Genomic DNA, 19,661 nt, shown 5'->3' with positions numbered 1-19,661 from the left:
GTCCAGGGTTCGAATCCAGCCGGCTCCTTGTATACTTTCCATCCTTGCCAGGTTGATTGTTGAGCTAGCAACTCAGCCTCATAAAAAACAGACATATGCTAAAGAAACGGCAAACTTGCCACCCGATGCACCACAGGCAACAACAACAACAACAACAACAAAAATTAATAAACCAGAGCTTTGTAAGGTGGAGGTATTCCTCCCCAAAAGATTAACATGTGTTGCCTGATTCGTACTTGGCTTTAATATCATATAACCAAAATAAAACATTAATATGATGCTTGTCTGGTTGTAAGTTGTCCCGAATAACTCCACAGGTGTAATTAGCAAACAATATTTGACATGCAGCTATATAAGAACCATTGGTTGAGGACCACTTTGAAGGAAGAGTTAGGTTTATCCCGACTGGTTGCATTACAGCAGGTATGGAAACACCAATGCACGGGCTACAGAAGTTGTGTTCTTGCTTGTAAAGTTTTGTTGTAGTTGTGTTCTTTCTTGTAAAAATTATGTACAACTTCATGTTTAATTTATATTTTTCCTGTGGATGCCACTGAAATAATAGTGTTTGTGATGCTGCAAGTAAGTTTTTCATTACACCTGTGCACACACGCACTTGTGCAGATGACTATAAACTTGACTTTGACTTTGAGTTTTCGCTGTTCATCCAGAAGATTACGATGTACAGGATCGACAGTGTCTAGGCTATTTGGATTCAGAATTGGCTTGCCCATAGAAGACAGAAAGTACTCATTGATGGGACTTATTCTGGCTGGAGGTCCGTGACTAGTGGTGTTCCACAGGAATCCGCACTGGGATCTCTGCTGTTTGTGAAAATGTGGGTGGGTGAGTTTGCAAGTTTGCAGACGATTGTTGGCATTGTGGATAGTGCGGAAGATTGCCAAAAGATACAACAGGGTATAGATTAGATGCATGGAGAAATGGCAGTTGAATCTGGCCAAGTGTGAGGTGTTGCATTTTGGGAGATCATATGTGAAGGATAGGACATAGTTAATGGCAGGACTCTTAACAGTGTTGACATAGAAAGGGATCTTGGGGGTCTATGTGCTTAGCTCCCTAAAAGTGGATGCACAGGGTAGTTAAAAAGGCATATGGCATTGTTGCCTTTATTGGGTTCAAGAGTTGGGACATTCTGTTGTATCTTTGTAAAACATATGAGGCCACAATGGAGAATTGCATTCAGTTCTGGCCACCCTGTTACAAGGATGTGGAGGCTTTGGAGAGGGTGCAGAAGAGGTTTATAAGGATGCTGCCTGGATTAGAGAGCAGGTGCGATAAGGAGAGGTTGGACAAATCTGGGTTGTTTTCTCTAGAGTGGCAGAGTCTGAGGGGAGACCTGATAGAGGTTTATAAGAAAGAGTAGACTGCCAGTATCTTTCTCCCAGGGTCAAAATGCCTAATACTAGTGGGCATGCATTTAAGGTGAGAGGGGGAAGTTCAGGAGAGATATGCAGGGCATGTTCTTACACAGAGAGTGGTGGGTGCCTAGAATGTGTCGCCAGGGTTTGTAGCGGAGGCAGATACTATCGAGTAATTTAAAAGGTGTTGGATAGGCAGAGAAATAAGCAGAGAATGGAGGGGTATGGATATTGTGTAGGCAGAAGGGATTAATTTAGTTGCCATTTAATTAGTTTGGCTGAAAGGTCTGTCCCTGTGTTGTAACGTTCCATGATCTATGTTTGGTTTCTAAGAGAAATTCAAGATTTGGATTTATTCAGGTTTATAATACAGTATGAGATGGATCAGTGATGCTTTATTCCGATGAGGACTGCTGCTTAATTTGCTTGTGTTGTGACACTAGTTTACTGCAGAATCTGTTTCAACGTCAGATCAGAGGCCATCTCTTGGTAATGATCACCACTGCCTGAGCATATGTGGCCTGAGTAACAATTGTCCGTGGTGCAGGTCGCACTTTGAAATTTCCAGCCTCCTGACCCTTTGGGGTCATGCAGATTTGTTGAAATATTGTTCACATTGACTGATCATTGGTGAAGTCCAATCCATGGTCTCATCTCCTTAAACTTTTGCCATTGCAGAAGTTGCTTGGGGATCAATGAACTTTGCATGGGGCTGACAGATAGTTTAACTGTGTTGCATACTGTTAACTCTTAGTAACTGTCACCTTGTAAACAGTCTCTGAGTTGTAAATTACTTGCAATATTAATTCATAACCACTGGAAAGTCTGTGAATGCCGGAAATCCAAAGCAGCACACACAAAATACTGGGGGAACTCAACAGGTCAGGCAGCATCAATGGAAATGAATAAACAGTCAACGTTTCAGGCCAATGACCTTCTTCAGGACTGGAAAGGAAGAGGAAAGATGACAGAATTAAAAGGTATGGGGAGGGGAAAGAGAATAGAGAGAAGGTGATAAGTGAAGCCAGGTGGGTGGGATAAGTAAAGGGCTGGAGAAGAAGGAATTTGATTGGATAGGAGAAAGGAAAGGAGGAGGGGACTCAGGAGGAAATTATTAGGCAGGTGAAAAGAGGTAAATGGCCAGAGTGGGGAATAGAGGAAGAGGTGAAGGGGGAGGAGAAAAAATTACTGGAAGGAGAAATCGATATTCATGGGATCAGGTTGGAGGGAATATAGGTGTTGCTCTTCCATCCTGAAGGTAGCCTCATCTTGGCACAAGAGGAGGCTGCAGACCGAGATGTCGAAACACGAATGGGAATGGGAATTCAAATGTTGGCCCACCAGGAAGTTCTGATTTTGGTGGATGGAGCAGAGGTGTTCATCAAAGTGGTCCCCCAATGTACGACGGGTCTCGCCAACGTAGAGGAGGCCGCATCAGGAGCACCGGACGTAATAGACAGTCCCAGCAGATTCACGGGCGAAGTGTTGCCTCAGCTGGAAGGACTGTTTGGGGCCCTGAATGGAGGTGAGGGAGGTGGTGAATGGACAGATGTGGCACTTTGGCCGCTTGCAGGGTTAAGTGTTGGGAGGGAGATTAGTGGGAAGAGCCAAATGGATGAAGGAAGTATGAAGGGAACAACCCCTATTGAGAGTGGAGAGGAGGGTGGAGGTAATGACATTTTGGAGATGGGGAAGTTGTGGAGGATGATTGTCCAGCTTTGAAGTAAATATCAGTAGGGTGTATGACTGTGTCTGCATGCACTATACACCTATGCAAGATTATGTGTGTGTGACTATCTGTCAATAACAATAACCGTGTATTCCTGTCCATTGTAATGTTGTTAATTAGTGACACACTGTGTACGTTTGGGTAGGGTGTGTGAGAGAGATTATATAAATGCACGTGACTCTTCATAACTGCATGTATGTCATAGTGATGCTATTGTGTATGATTGCAGATGTGTCTACGAGGGGCTTGTTGATATGATGTGTGTGTGTGTGTGGTTGTTTAAAGTTCAAAGCTCAAAGTAAATTGAGCTTCATGTCACCATATACAACCCTGAGTGCGTGTATATATCTGCATATTTATGTGTCTCTGTGCATGTATATTGATTAGAAGCAGGGCACACTTTATTCTGTGTTGTTCATGTGTGTCTGGAGTAAGCAGGGAGTTTGCTCTGTGCATTTAAGACATTATACCTATGACAAGTAAAGGTGCAGACAGTGAAGTTAAATGGTGTGCAGCGTCTGCTTTGCTGGGACCTGTGCCGTACTAGTCTGTATATCCAAGGCCTAAACACAGAGAGCGCCATTCACACAGAAAAGGGCTCTCAACAAGACAGCCGAGGTCTGCCTCTGTGTTCGCTCTAGGGATCAGCCTTAAACGAAGCGTGAACCTTCTTGCAGGTAGTTGCTTACTAAGAATTCTTTCTCGATGTTCACTTCATCCCACTTCCACCTTGTTGCTGCTTTTGCCCAGGCTTTGACCCCTGCCCTCCAACACATACCCCCATTTGCCTTCAGTCTGTTCCACCGTCTTCACTGGCACACTTTGCCCCTGAATGCACAACTGACCTTGCTTTTGTGTGGGCTTGTGCAGGTACCGTCGAGTTGCGTACAATGCCTCGGGTCTCGAGTACGATAGGACTGCAGGAGACACACCCCACACATTACCGATATAACTTACACACAGAAATTCTAGTCCAGAGTTTCCAATCAGCACCAGCTTTGGTTGTAATGCTTGCCTCTCTCTGGAGTATTATTTTTATGCAGCCATTCCTTTAACTTGCTAAAATTAACTTCCAGAATGTTGTTACATCGTGGTTTAGTTGGAGGTGCACTCCAGTCCCACACTCCTGATCTTCAGTCACCTGGTACGGGTTGGTTGGTGGATTGCTTGGTCCATTTGCTCCTGGTCCATTCACAGGTCCAGGCAGAGAGCAATCGAGGAGGGTTCTTTCCTGATTACCTGCCCTCTTCCGGAATGATGTCCGTGCCTGTGTGTCCTTGGAGATGGAGTACATTGTATCCATGGATACAATGGTGGATTTCTGGGAACACTGGGACACTCAGGGATTCAGGTGTGTTGTAGATAGTGTAACACATGTTTCAATTTGAAATTGTAAATAGTGTATCTTGTGAAATCCTGTATATTGTATGATAGTGTATCGCTGTGATATTGTAGTCATTTGAATAAACTTTTGTATATTGTTATCAAAAAAGATGCTAAGAAGATTTTACAGGTGGGATATATCAATTTAACAAGTGACAAGTTTTCAGGATGGACTGGGATCAAGATCTAGGCCAAACTGTGTATTAAGAAGCTACTTTACTATTATTGCTGGGCAACAACCTCCTCTCACCTGGCGGAGACACCTCATGGTTTGTGTGTTCTGGGTTCACTCCTTGATGATTCCTCCATCTGCCCTCCCTCCAAACTCCTGCCATAGGTTCAGCCAAAGGGCAAGCCATCTTCCCTCAGCCAATGGGCAAGCAATGCAGCTGCTTGTTACCCAGTCATGTCTAACTTAACCAACTTAACTTCAATCATGTGGCTTTGGACACGACACTACCTGCTTTCTCCCAGTATGTGGACTGTTACACCAGGGGAAATAGGACTATTGACCTACTGTATGCAAACATAGTGGACGCATACAGTGCCTCCCCGCTGCCTGCACTGGGGAAAGCAGATCACAACCTGGTTTTGTTACAGCCCAGATATAAATCAATTGTGATGAGGCATCCCACTACCACACGCTCTTTTAGGAAGTGGACTCCTGAAGCTGAACAGGCCCTGAGAGACTGCTTCGGTACTACCAACTGGGATGTACTGCAAGGGGGGCTGTGTGGGGGCGTTAAGGAGGAAGCCACTGACTGCACAACGGACTATATTAACTTTTGCGTGGACGCCGTTGTTCCTGTTAGAACTGTTCGCTGCTATCCCAATAATAAGCCCTGGATCACTAGCCACATCAAAGGCCTCCTAAACCAGAAGAAGAGGGCCTTTAAAGATGGCGATCAGTTGGAGCTTAAAAGAGTTCAGAAGGAAATCAGAGTACAGCTCAGGGGGGCAAAGGAGCAGTATAGGAGGAAGCTAGAACAAAAGCATGAAGGAGGTGTGGGACAGGATGAAGATCATCACCGGATGCTGTGCAAAGCGGGGGGCAAACATAAGTGGAGATGTGGGGAAAGTGAACCAGCTGAATAACTTCTTCAATAGGTTCGATAGCACAATCTCATCCTCACCGCAGAACTCCACACCAGGCTTGTCTGTCTACTCGTCCTCCCTCTCACTTCTCTCATAGGAAAATAGCCACTCACAGGAGACCTTACCCACGCCCAAGATTACGGCTGCACAGGTGAACGGTCAACTGAGGAAGATCTGTACCAGCAAGGCGGCTGGACGGGATGGAGTATCCCCACGATTACTGAGGGCCTGTGCGTCTGAGCTGGGAGAACTCCTTCAGCGCATCTTCAACATGAGCCTGGAGCAGAGAAGGGTACCAAGACAGTGGAAAACATCCTGTATTGTCCCGGTACTGAAGAAGCCACAGCCATGGGAGATGAATGACTTCAGACCTGTTGCTTTGACGTCGCACATGATGAAGACCATGGAGCGGCTGATAATACAGAATCTGAGGCCACAAAGCAGGCACGCCCGGGATCCTCTTCAGTTTGCGTATCAGGAGAAGGTGGGAGTGGAGGATGCTATCACGTACTTGCTGCACAAATCCCTCTCTCACCTGGACAGGGTCAGTGGTGCTGTGAGGATTACATTCCTGGACTTCTCTAGTGCCTTTAACACCATCCAGCCCAGGATCTTAAGGCACAAACTAACGGAGATGGGAGTAGACTCACACATGGTGGATTGGATAGCGGACTACTTGACAGACAGACCTCAGTATGAGCGGTTGGGAGACTGTAGGTCTGACACGGTGGTCAGCAGCACAGGAGCGCCGCAGGGGACCGTGCTCTCTCCGGTCCTGTTCACCCTGTACACATCAGACTTCCAATATAACTCGGAGTCCTGCCATGTGCAGAAGTTCGCTGATGACACGGCCATAGTGGGGTGTGTCAGGAATGGTCAGGAGGAAGAGTATAGGAAACTGATACAGGACTTTGTGATATGGTGCAACTCAAACTACCTGCATCTCAATATCACCAAGACCAAGGAGATGGTGGTTGACTTTAGGAGACCTAGGCCTCATATGGAGCCAGTGATCATTAATGGGGAACGTGTGGAGCAGGTTAAGACCTACAAGTATCTGGGAGTGCAGTTAGACGAGAAGCTAGACTGGACTGCCTACACAGATGCCCTGTGCAGGAAAGCACAGAGTCGACTGTACTTCCTCAGAAGGCTGGCGTCATTCAATGTTTGTAGTGAGATGCTGAAGATGTTCTATCGGTCAGTTGTGGAGAGCGCCCTCTTCTTTGTGGTGGCGTGCTGGGGAGGCAGCATTAAGAAGAGGGACGCCTCACGTCTTAATAAGCTGGTAAGGAAGGCGGGCTCTGTCGTGGACACAGAACTGGAGAGTATGACATCGGTGGCAGAGCGGAGGGCGCTGAGTAGGCGACAGTCAATCATGGAAAACCCTGAACACCCTCTGCACAGCACCATCCAGAGACAGAGAAGCAGCTTCAGCGGCAGGTTGCTGTCAATGCAATGCTCCTCAGACAGGATGAAGAGATCATTACTCCCCAACGCCATTCGGCTCTACAATTCAACCACCAGGGGCAAGACATGTTAAAGTGCCGGGGTTAGGACTGAGCTTAAGTTACCACTCAATGCACTTTAGTAAACTATTTAAGAACTTTTTAAAAGCTATTTCTTAATGCTTTTTGGGAGGGTGATTTTAGATGCATATCATATTTATACTGAGTTAAATACTGTATGTAATTAGTTTTGCTACAATAAGTGAATGGGACACTGGAAAAATGTTGAATTTCCCCTTGGGGATGAATAAAGTATCTACCTATCTATCTGTTTGGGAAGCAACCAGGTTTCCTTCACCACCAAGGTCTTAATAACTGAAGTACTCAAAGCAAGTGTGGAGTAGTAAGTCAAGGAGAAAGAGGCAGGCATAGAAACAAAATCACTGAGGAGAAATGGAGATTGCATGAGTGATCCTGAGATTAACTCCATCTCAAGATCCTTGTCAAATATGTTGGCCAAAGACCTACTCACCCTGGTGGAGTATCAGTGACCAAGAGACTGCCTTTTAAGATGTGGAAACTCCAGGATAACGCAACTTGCTTGCTGCCAACTTGTGTCAAAAATAAATCATTGGTGCAAATTCTGATTTGTTAGACACTGCTGAGATTTGTCAGCTTCAGACCAGACTTGGAAATCAGCAGCATGCTTGGCTGCTGATGTGATGTGCTTTTCCTTTGATGTCTCTCTGACTTTCATTCTTTGATTTGACACTAATTGTAGCCAGAATGATTAATAGGGGGCCAGACATGAATCTCTCCCAGCTCAGTGCCTCGAGCTGGATATCAGAAGAGTCACAAGAAGAGTAACTTAATCTAGATTATCTTTCCTCTGTGAAGCAGCTGGTGATAGGGGACTCCTGTTACTGCATCCCTAACCAATGTATATAATCTATTACTATTTACCCTTTTATAACCCATCATGATCTTGACGATCACTATCAGGTCTCTCTTGAACCTTACTTGCCTCAGTGGAATAACTCCTAGCTTCTTAAATCATTCCTTACATCTGTAACCCTTCACCTCTGTTAAGATCTGACTGAATTTATGCTGCTCCTCCACAGTGGCTGGTAAATCATTTCTATAATGCAATCCAGCGCTGGGCTTTGTCTGTAACCAAGCTAAGTTCCCATTTGACACCACCTCTTTAATTTTCCCTCTTGATGCAAAACTTCACAGCTCTTGATCTCCTTGACTTCTTTATGGAGGCGAGTTACATTTTTGGTTAATATTGCTTGCCTTTCCAAATAAGCTTGATCAAAGATTCTCTGTGGGTCCCTCAAAGAGTTAGTATTCATACTTGAAACATTTTGAAAGCTTTTCGTGTTTTAATGCAGTTACTTCAGAATCAGAATCAGGTTTATTGACGCTGATGTGTGTCGTGAAATTTGTTGTTTTGTGGCAGCAGTGCAGGGCAGGCAGATCAAGTTACTATAAATTCCAATATAACTAAGTAAGTAACAGTGCAAAAGAGGAACAGTGAGGTGGTGTTCAAGGGCTTATGGACTGTGATGTGGCTCTGAAATCACCCGGGGTCCTTACATCTGGCATTCTTAGACAAGTGCCAACTCCAACCAATCAGTTGTACACTTAAAGAGAGTACTCCTGTTCGAGGGATTAGACACGTAGCTGCTAACATTGCTTGTTGATTTATTTTGCATTAGTGTTTGGTGCAGGTTAATGCGTTCAATTCCAACCTTCTGGCCTTGATGCTGATGGACTGCGCAGGAAGGATCTGATGTGGAGGGTTTCCATCGCCGCCAGCCAAATGAGGTCTTGGAGGGAACCTGTGAGGTGACATTCTGCAAAGTGATGTTGACAGTCTGTTTTTGGAACCATCCTATAGGATCCACCATGTCCTTCTCCCTAATGGACTTGTGGTCAAATGTGATTTTCTACAGAAACTTCTCTATGTCGCTCGGAAAGGTCTAAATGAATGGGGTGTTCTAGTCTGTCCTTTGCAAAACTGGGGACAGACATAATGTCAACATGACACCTGGAGTTTGCGCAGTCAGGCTCGACACACAGTTTGATGCGGCCACACACGGAGGGGGCCGTCGGGAAGAGGGTGATGTTGGGTATGTTTCCACCCCCCCCCCCCCCACTTTCTCTGGAGACACGTACACCCCGATCGACACAACCTATTTTGGATCTCCAGATGAATTAGAACTTTGCTCGGGTGGCTGCAAAGATGGAGGAGGAGGGTGTAGGCCACACCTTCACCGCGTATAGCACCTCACATCCGGTGACCAGGTTCTTGCCTAGCATGGAGAGGGAGCACCACTCCCTCATTCCTAATCTATGTTTCACCTCTGAGGAGGTGTAGGGGCAATTGGAGCAGTTATTCCGCTTGCAAGTATAAGTACCAGGAGGGCGATCAGTGGAGAGGGTCGAGTCCCACTACAGACATTCCTCCTCTCCTTCACCATTCCCTATTCCTGCTTCCCTCTCTCACCTTATCTCCTTATGCCTATTACCTCCATCTGGTGCTCCTCTCTCTTCCCTTTCTTCCATGATCTTCTGCCCTCTCCTATAAGATTCACCCTTCCACAGGCCTTTATCTCTTTCACCAATCAACTTCCTGCCTCTTTAATTCACCCCCACCCGCTCCCAGTATCACCTATCACCTAGTACTTCTTCCTCCCTCCCCTCACTTTCTAACTCTGACTTCTCATCTTCCTTTCCTGTCCTGCTGAAGGGACTCGGCCTGAAACGTCGACTGTACTCTTTTCCGTAGATGCTGCCCGGCCTGCTGAGTTCCTCCAGCATTTCGTGTGTGTTACTTTGGATTTCCAGCATCTGCAGATTTTCTCGTATTTATGACACTACCATGTCACCCTAATTGGTGGGAACACATTGATGCGTTCGTCAGAAGACACGCCAACGGCTATGCGTAATTAGGAGTTTGAGAAGATATGCTATGCCACTAAAGGCTCAAGCAAATTTCTACAGATGTACAGTGAAGAGCATTCTAACTGGTCACATCACTGCCTGATACACAGGCTCCAATGCACAGGATCAAAAAAGGCTTCAGAGAGTTGTGGACTCAGCCACTTTATTGAGGGCACAACCCTCTCTACCATTGAGAGGCATCTTCACAATGCAATACCTCAAAAAGGTGACACCTATCACAAAGGACCCTCTCCATCCGGGACATGCCCTCTTCTCATTCCTACCATCAGGGATGAGATACAGGATCCTGAAGACACCCATCAACATTTCTTCTCCTCTGCTATCAGATTTCTGCACAGTCCATTAACCCATGAACACTATCCTGCTATTCCTTATTGCATTCTTTATCTATTTATATTTTGTAGCTTGCTGAAATATTTTAATGTCTTGTACTGTATAGCTGACACACAAAAAACAAATATTGTGATATATCATGGTGATAATAAAGCTGATTCTGACAGTATTTTGTAATCTACATTCAGTAGTGAGGCTGGTGTCCAATTCCTTTACCCCATCTGCTTGTACGTGAGGTTGACGATGCCCTTCCTCATGAATTCTAACCTGCTGCCAGCCAGAAGCACAGTGCTGTATGCTTCTGAAAGGTCGGGGGCCCATGCTGTCCCAGAGGGCTGACCACAGTTCATCAAAAAAGCCACAGCTCCCGTCCAAAGCTGGCCCAGACTCTCCTGCTCACTCTAGTCCGAAACCTTCAAGGCGGAAGGGGAATTCTGGGAGCGGACAACTACAGCAAAATCAGAATCATAGAGTCAGGTTTACTCTCACTGACGTATGAAATGAAATTTGTTGTTTTGTGGCAGCACTATAGAGACGGACACAAAATAATTACCACAAGTTACAATAAAAATGCATAAACAAAAGAGGAAGAGCAAAGTAATGTTCAGAAATCGGATGGTGAAGGGGAAGAAGCTATTTCTAAGGTGTTGAGTGTGGGCCTTTTGGCTCCTGTATACCTCCTTGGCTTCAGAGGTAGGGCAAACATCAACAGTCAAGTCCAAATCAGAATCAGGTTTATTATCACCAACATATGCCATGAAATTCATTGTTTTGCGGTGGCAGTACATTGCAAGGCATAACAAAAATTACTATAGGTTATACTCTGGTCCTGATGGACTTCCAGTGGCTTTCTGCTGGATACAATGGGCACTGTATTTATGATTGTATATGAGGGTGTGTGTGTGTGTGTGTGTGTATGTGTGTGTGTGTGTGTGTGTGTGTGTGTGTGTGTGTGTGTGTGTGTGTGTGTGTGTGTGTGTGTGTGTGTGTGTGTGTGTGTGTGTACGTGCGTGAGCATGTTTGCGTGTGCATACCTGTAGATAAATGGCTTTACAAATTTGTGCACTTAATTGTAATTTACTTCAGGAATAAATTATTGATATCACGACATGCTGAGTGCCCGTTGGTTGAGGCTCTGCAGAACTGCAGTATCTGTGGTATAGTTGTTCTCTGAGAGTTGGTGGGATTGTAAGAGGGAGGACGGGACATGTAAAGGAAGGCTGAATAATGGCTATCTCAGAATAAGTCTCATTGATCAGACACCGCCATAAACTAGGAGTGGTTTTACGACTATGTTTTGAACCCTCAGATTAGATCACTGTCTTGAAACAATTCCCCGATAAATTTCCTGATGTTTTGGTTTATAAGTGGTTTTGGGTGGGCTTTTGCTTTTGAAATGCTGAGTGGTGTCAGTGCAGGAACAGTGGTCAGGCATAGTTGAAAACAAAAGCTTGAGACAAATATTAGAGTGGGTAAAATGTGCCAGCTTCTCCAACCCAGGGGCTAGAGACTTGACAGGGAGGAGGTTCAGGTCAGGGACTGAATGTTGAACACTGACGGCTTCCAGTTCCTCTGGCAGAACAGAACTGCACTCACTAGTGTGTTGACAACAGTTATATGTTAAGGTTCGTGAACAGATAGCTTCTTCAGGAGCTAAACAACAGTAACCTACATTTATATAGCATCTTGAGCATGTCAAAGCACCTCAGGGTACTTCATAGACTGTTATACTGCACCCAGTAAATTCTGAAACTGGCTTTATTGATGAGTTTCCTGTAGAGCAAGAGTCCCCAATCTGGAGTCCACAGATCCCTCAGTTAATAGTAGTGGTCTCTGACATAAAAAACGTTGGGAGCCCCTGTTGTAGGGTCTTGTCTACATACAGACATATCAGACCATTCTTTGAATAAAGTTTCACATTTTTGGATGCTTTTACTCCTGTGTATAAGAAATTCCAAGTCTGAAAACACTGCCTCATACAGGATGTGGTGGAAATCTGAGGGAGGGGAGCACTGATTTCCAAAAAAAAGAACAAAAACTGAGTATACACATTGGACATAGAGAAGTCCTTCAGAGATGCAACTGATATTTATAGTTTTATTGTCTCCAATGTGAGATGAGCTCAGAATCGGCCATCTGATATTGTTTGTTTCATATTGACACCAAAGTCAAATTTCAAAGGAAAATCATTAATTTCAATTCTACAACCTCTCGGTTTACTTCCTCAGAATAATATTTAGAAACTGGCTCTCCTGATAACTGGTTCCTCCCTGATTATCAACCATCTATTTATATTAATCTTACCCTAACTTATTTTATTCCCTAGTAACCTATTCTCCTCATGCTCCCATCAACATCCCCCAGATTTTACGAATTAACCTACCGACCCTCACTGCAAAGACTTGTGAACACAACTCAACCTATTGTGGAAACCAGACTCTTCTACACTTCTCACTGCCTCAGTAAAGCAGCCAGCAAAATCAAGGACTCCACCCACCCCAGACATTCCCTCTTCTTCCCCTCCCATTGGGCAGAGGATACAAAAGTCTAAAGCACGTACCACCGGGCTCAAGGACAGCTTCTATCCCACTGTTATAGGACTATTGAATGGCCCTTTAATACAATAAGATCAGAATCAGATCTAATATCACTGGTATATGTTGTCAAATTTGTTAAATTTATTGATGGACACTTGGCCCCAAAATCGACCTCATTGTGGCCCTTACACTTTATTGTGTACATGCACTACATTTTCTCTGTGACTGTAACTCTTTATTCTGCATTCTGTTATTGTTTTACCCAGTACTGCCTCAATGTATTGTTATCAAGACTACATAAAACACACTATAGTTTCACAGCATGGTAGCATAGTGGTTAGCACAACACTTTACTATACCGGTGACCCGGGTTCAATTCCCACCACTGCCTGTGAAGAGTTTGTGCATTCTCCCTGTGACTGCATGGGTTTCCTCTGTTCCTCAGTACATATGACAGTAATAAACCAATTTACCAAGCTACTCTTTGTGTTTGGGATGTGGGAGGAAACCAGAGCACTGGGGGGAAATCCATAGTCAGCGCGAGAACGCGTGAGCTCTACACAAACAGCATTGGAAGTCAGTGTTAAACCCAGGTCTCTATAGCAATTGCATTAGTGTGTCCCTTCGAGCTGTTGCAATGAGGAGGAGGCAGAATTTAAAATAAATGTTCTGTGTTGTGTATTCAGTTTAAAACTTGTGATGGCATATTTATTTCTATATTCTCCAAAACTGCTAACCAATTTTGTGATTCTGGAAAAACTCAGATTTCCCTCAAGTTTTCAAGGACTAAGTACGGTCAACATTGAAACTTCAGTGACAAAAATCCTAAAACAAATGAAGTACTTGAAAGGAACGTTCAAAGACCAGGTCATTGGACATGCTCGTTGAGGGCTGTTTGATGTTACCATGGCAACCACATGATTTAATTTCAAAAATCACCTAATTGTTAACATTTGTTCATTTCTCCACAATTTCCAAAAAATAGCTATATTAAGAAAAGCACAGTTCATAAGTATGACTTATTATTGTAACTGTTTACTTTAAGGTGAGAGGGGAACGATTTGAAAGGGACTTGAGAGGCAAGTGCTTCACATAGAGGGTGGTGAATATCTGGAACGAGCTGCCAAAGGACATGGAAGAGACAGGTACAGTCATGACATTTAAAAGGTGTTTGGACAGGTACATGAAAAGGAAAGATTTAGAGGGATATGGGGCAAATGTGGACGAATGGGATTAGCGTAGATGGGCATCACAGTCAGGACTAGAAGAGTCTGATTTTGTGCTAAATGCTTCTACTACCCAGTGTTAGTATTATTAATCAGGATATTAAGAGGCCTTGGGGGTCCCACATGGTCTATTTTCCTGGCACCATTTCATTAGAATATTTGGTGGAATCATGTCCTTGAAGGCCCAGGTTGGAGCTTAGGCCTCTGCCTTTTGGTGAGTGAGTGTTCCAAACACAGTGACAGCCAAGTGCATAAAATGAGTTGAAGCTGATTTCTACCCGTCATTTTGGATTGAACTCTCTCCAGTCTCTACTGACACTGAATGCAAAAACAGACCTGGTTTTAAACTGGTATACATCAAACATTTGAGAAGAGCTGCATGCAAAGAGAGAGAAATAACATGGTGCTTCAGCTTCTGGAGAGCATCAAATGGAACAGTACATCTTCACTTTTGATGGAAAAAGTGGTTCAGTGTAGCAGGGAGAGCTCCTGTTACCAGCCTCCAGTGCTGACTGTTCGGAGTTTACACATTCTCCCTATTTCTGTCTGTGTGCTCCGGTTTCCTCTCACATCCCATAGAAATGCAGGGGAGGCTGGTTTCTGTGATGTGTTGAACTGCGTCCTTAACTCATTGTAGCGCAGGTCAGTCAGTAAGTTGCCCCTAGTGTGTGGTAGGCGGTGGAATGTAGTGGATGAGGGAAGCATGTGAGAGAGAACAAGCTGAAACACTGCAGGGAAAATAAGGAGACAGGGAATGGAACTGACAAGATTGCTCTATTGGGAACCAGTATGACTTAATGGGCTGAATAGCCTCCTCTGTATATCACACTAAGTCAGATAAAGCAAATAGAACTGGGACTGAACTAAATGAGGAGCACACAAAAGTATATGTGTGCTACAATTATGACTCTGAAATTATTATGTTATTTGATGTCAGAATTAAATTACTATTGATGGCGTGCAGACACACATTATGTTCTCATGGGGCTGTCTGGCTGTGAAGTTGTTAAACAGCTAAAATTTGTAAACATTTATAATTTTCTAAATGCCATGGAGTCAATGCATTAGAGGGTACTCATTCACAAAGTAATGAATTTTCTTCGGAGCTTTCAGAGTGTGCTTTTGATTTGTGCTGCATTATGGCACTAGTACCCATTAAATTTTGACTGTAGAGCATGTTGGAGGTGCAGTACCCTTTATAAGTGATACTTGGTGAAATATTTTCCAGGTGACATGACTATATTTAGGTGTCAACAAGTGGGGGGGTGTAAGCAAATTTAATCATCACTTCCCTCACATACCCCATTTTCTGCTTGCTTTTGCTTTGCCAAACAGAAAGTTGAACCAACTTCCGGCCCAATCTTGCTTCTATTTCTTATGACTGGAAAACAAAAGGGGGCTGATTTGAGCAGCCGGTGGGGTGGCAACAGCATGTTGGAGGTTTGAGGGAGGCTTTTCTCTTGAACCTCTTGCTCACGGAGATGACAGTTGCAGAGCACAGCTAAACCACTTTCACAGTAAAAATAGCTGTTACATAAGTTCTACACAAAACCGGTGGCTGCTAGGAGTTTTGCTTCATTTGTTCATGGAACACACACAGGGTCAGCATGCAGTACTAGTTTTAAAATTACAAATTCTTTATGTCATTTCATGAAGATGATCCTCCAAGAGGACCACGGCCTTGTCGTAGGGTTTGGAGGCTCAATGACCCGGAGACCTATGTTGGCTGGAGTCAGGGCTTTATGCTTTGGCTCTTGATAGGGTCACCCATGCCAAATGGGTCAAAGGGTAGAGACCAGCTTCATAGTGGTCTGCCAGTCCTCCAGGTTTGGGGGTTCAGCTCAGAGCTAACAACCCAGTGTCATTACATGTAGTGAGGATGAAGATACTGTGTTTATGGCAAGAAAGAAATAGAAACAGCACAGTGGCCCTTCAGCCCACAATATCCGAGCCAAACATAACGCTAAGTTATGTCTCTTCTGCCTGTGTGTGATCCATATCCATTTAATTCCTGCATGTTCATGTGTCAGTCTAAAAGTCTATTTATTACCACTATATAAAGGCATGCTGGCCTTTATAACAAGAGGAATTGAGTATAGGAGTAAAGAGGTCCTTCTGCAGCTGTACAGGGCCATGGTGAGACCCCACCTGGAGTATTGTGTGCAGTTTTGGTCTCCAGATTTGAGGAAGGACATTCTTGCTATTGAGGGAGTGTGGCGTAGGTTCACAAGGTTAATTCCTGGAATGGCGGGACTGTCATATGTTGAAAGATTGGAGCGACTGGGCTTGTATACACTGGAATTTAGAAGGATGAGAGGGGATCTGATTGAAACATATAAGATTATTAAGGGATTGGACACACTGGAGGCAGGAAGCATGTTCCCGCTGATGGGTGAGTTCAGAACTAGAGGTCACAGTTTAAGAATAAGGGGTAGGCCATTTAGAACAGAGATGCGGAAAAACTTTTTCACCCAGAGAGTGGTGGATATGTGGAATGCTCTGCCCCAGAAGGCAGTGGAGGCCAAGTCTCTGGATGCATTCAAGAGAGAGTTAGATAGAGCTCTTATAGATAGCGGGGTCAAGGGATATGGGTAGAGGGCAGGAACGGGGTACTGATTGTGTATGATCAGCCATGATCACAGTGAATGGTGGTGCTGGCTAGAAGGGCCGAATGGCCTATTCCTGCACCTACTTTCTATTGTCTATTATCCAATCTGCTTCCACCAGTGCCCCTGCAGTGCATTTTCGCACCCACCACTTTCAGTGTAAAAGAAACTTGTCCTGCACAGCTCCTTTAAACTTTACCCCTCTCACTTTAAATATATGTTCTCTAGTATTTGACATTTCTACCCTGGGAAAAGATGCTGACCCTCAAAATCTTATAAACTTCTGTTAGATCTCCTCTCAGCCTCTGACGCTCCCGAGGTTTGTCCAACTTCTCCTCGCAGCTCATTCCCTCTAATCCGGGAGACATTCTGGTCAACCTCTCCAAACGTTCCATATCCTCACTGTGATGGCATGACTGGAATGCACATAACATACCTAATTAAAGTTTTATAAAGGTGCAATATGACTTCCTGACTTTTATACTCATCGTCCTGGCTGATAAAGGCAAATGAGCCATATGCCTTCTTTTCCACCTTATCTACTTGTGTGGCCATTTTCAGGGAGGTATTGACTTGGGCAACCCAGAACATATTGTGCAGTTGGAAATCAGCTAAATTTGATATAGATCAATTTTGTATGTTCTGAGTTGGGCAAAATGAGCTCATTGATTAATCCAACTCCAGAATTTACAGCAAGATTTTTATTTGCTATTTTTCTGGTTTTTTTTCTGGCATAAAACTCTCCCAAGTGATGCCAACAGCAAGTAGTGCAACTCATAAAATTCATTGTTGATGTCACAGGAAGTTCACCAGCACCTCTAATTCCTCAGGAAGCTCAAGAAACTTGGCATGTCCCCGTTGACCCTCACCAACTTTCATTGCTGCATCACAGCTTGGCGTGACAACTGCTCTGCCCATGACCGCAAGAAACTGCAGAGTTGTGGACACAGCTCAGCACATCACAGAAACCAGCCTCCCATTCACAGACTCTCTACATTTCTTGCTGCCTCGTTTTATTCTCTGGTAACTTATTCTCCTCATGTTTCCATCAACACTCCCGATTCTACCGCTCAGCAACACACTGAGCCAACTTACAGCAGCCCACCTACCAACCTGCACAGCAGAGGGTCATGGATACATTATCGGAATGAGCCTCCCCACCATGGCCTCTGACCATACTTCTCACTGCTTCAGTAAAGCAGCCAACATCATCCAAGACTCCGCTCACCCAGACGTTCTCTTTTCTCTCCCTCCCATTGGACAGAAGATACAAAAGACTGAAACCATGTATGACCAGACTCCAGGAGATCTTCTACCCCACAGTTATAAGAGTTCTTGTACAATCTTGAACAGTTCTTGAACAATCCTTGGTTCAGGAAAGAAGAGAGGCAGAAGGAGTTGAAATTTGAATAGAAGAAAGATGAAAAATAAAAGGCAGACTGTTAAATTATCTAAGTCTTATTAATCCACTGTTATAAGACTATTAAATGGTTCCCTGAATGCTAAGGCAGACTTCTGACCTCACAATCTACCTCTATATGATCTTGCTCTTTATTGTCCACCCACACGGCACTTTCTTTGTAGCTGTTATACTTTATTCTTCTTTCTGTTATGTTTTACCTTCAACTAAATGAATTGATCTGTATGAATGGTAAGCAAGACAGGTTTTTCACTGTCATTTGGTATGTGACAATAATAAAGCTATTTATCAAGTGGCAGTGTATGTTTACTCAAACACCACCCATTTAAAGGGCTGACACTCAGTCTGTAGTCAGTCTCCTTGCTGAGATCTCTGACCTGCTGTGACTTCATATACAACCTCTCACTGTGCCCTGACTGTGTGGTCATGGTTGCTCTGAGCTTTCTAACCTCAGGACTTTTGCAGGCTGCTGCTGCTACTGATCTCTGCCACGTCCCACAGTTTACTGCTCACTGCTACATTAGGGAGTTCACACAGACTCTATGCTCAAGGAGAGGAGACATCACTCACTCGTCCTCGGGATTTGCCTCGTATGCAGGTTCCCTAATGTACAGATGTTCAGAGATTGTACTCATCCTTAAAGAGATCACAAGACCATGAGATATAGGAGCAGAATTATGCCATTTGACCCATTGAGTAGGCTGGACCATTCCACCATGGTTGATTTATCATCCCTCTCAACCCCACTCTCCTGCCCTCTCTCCATAACCTTTGATGCCCATGTTAATTAAGAACCTATAAACTTCCACTGACTTACCTGCCATAGTCATCTGTGGCAATGCATTCCCCAGACTCACCACCGTTTGGCTAAAGAAATTCCTCCTCATCTCTATTCTAAAGAGGCATCCTTCTATTCTTGGGCTGTGCTCTCTGGTCCTGGACTCCTCCACTATAAGAAACATTCTTTACATATACACTCCCTCTAGGCCCTTCAGTATTCAATAGGTTTCAAAGAGATCCTCACTCATTCTTCTAAACTCTAGTGAGTACAAGTTCAAGTCATTGAGAGGTCCTCACATATTAACCCTTTCATTCCTGGGATCATTCTCATGATCCTCCTCTGGGCTTTCTTCAATGTCAATACATTCTTTCTTAGATAAGAGGCCCAAAAGAGCTCGCAATCTCCAAGTGCGATCTGACCTATACCTTATAAAGCGTCAGCATTACATTTAAAAAAAATATTTTAGTCCTCTCAAAATGAATGCTAACATTGCATTTGCCTTCCTTGCCACAGACTCAAACTGAAAATTAAACTTCAAGGAATCCTGCATGAGGACCACAGTCCCTTTTGCCTCTGATTTTTGAATTTTCTCCCCATTTAAAAAATATTCTCCACATTTATTTCTTCCACCAAAGTGCATGACCTACACTTCCCTGCGCTACATCTTACACTTCTTCAGCCATTCTCCTAATCTGTCTAACTTAATCTGCAAACTCTCCACTTCCTCAACACTACCTGCCCCCCACTTATTTCTGTA

At 44.2% G+C, this 19,661-nt stretch overlaps 1 protein-coding gene across 1 annotated transcript in view; it reads left to right on the top strand.

Moving 5' to 3' along the window:
• Positions 1-19,661, top strand: part of LOC132384998 (fidgetin-like) — a 200,134-nt gene that overhangs the window by 64,795 nt on the left and 115,678 nt on the right. The window contains exon 2 of the mRNA XM_059956723.1: positions 13,917-14,016. The gene's annotated coding sequence lies outside the window, so the exon portion shown is untranslated. The remainder of the gene's footprint in view (positions 1-13,916; positions 14,017-19,661) is intronic.

Source organism: Hypanus sabinus, chromosome X1 (assembly GCF_030144855.1).
Source record: "Hypanus sabinus isolate sHypSab1 chromosome X1, sHypSab1.hap1, whole genome shotgun sequence".
NCBI lineage: Eukaryota > Metazoa > Chordata > Chondrichthyes > Myliobatiformes > Dasyatidae > Hypanus > Hypanus sabinus.
The sequence above is the reverse complement of the archived record's forward strand: the minus strand, read 5'-3'. Positions and strand labels throughout refer to the sequence as shown.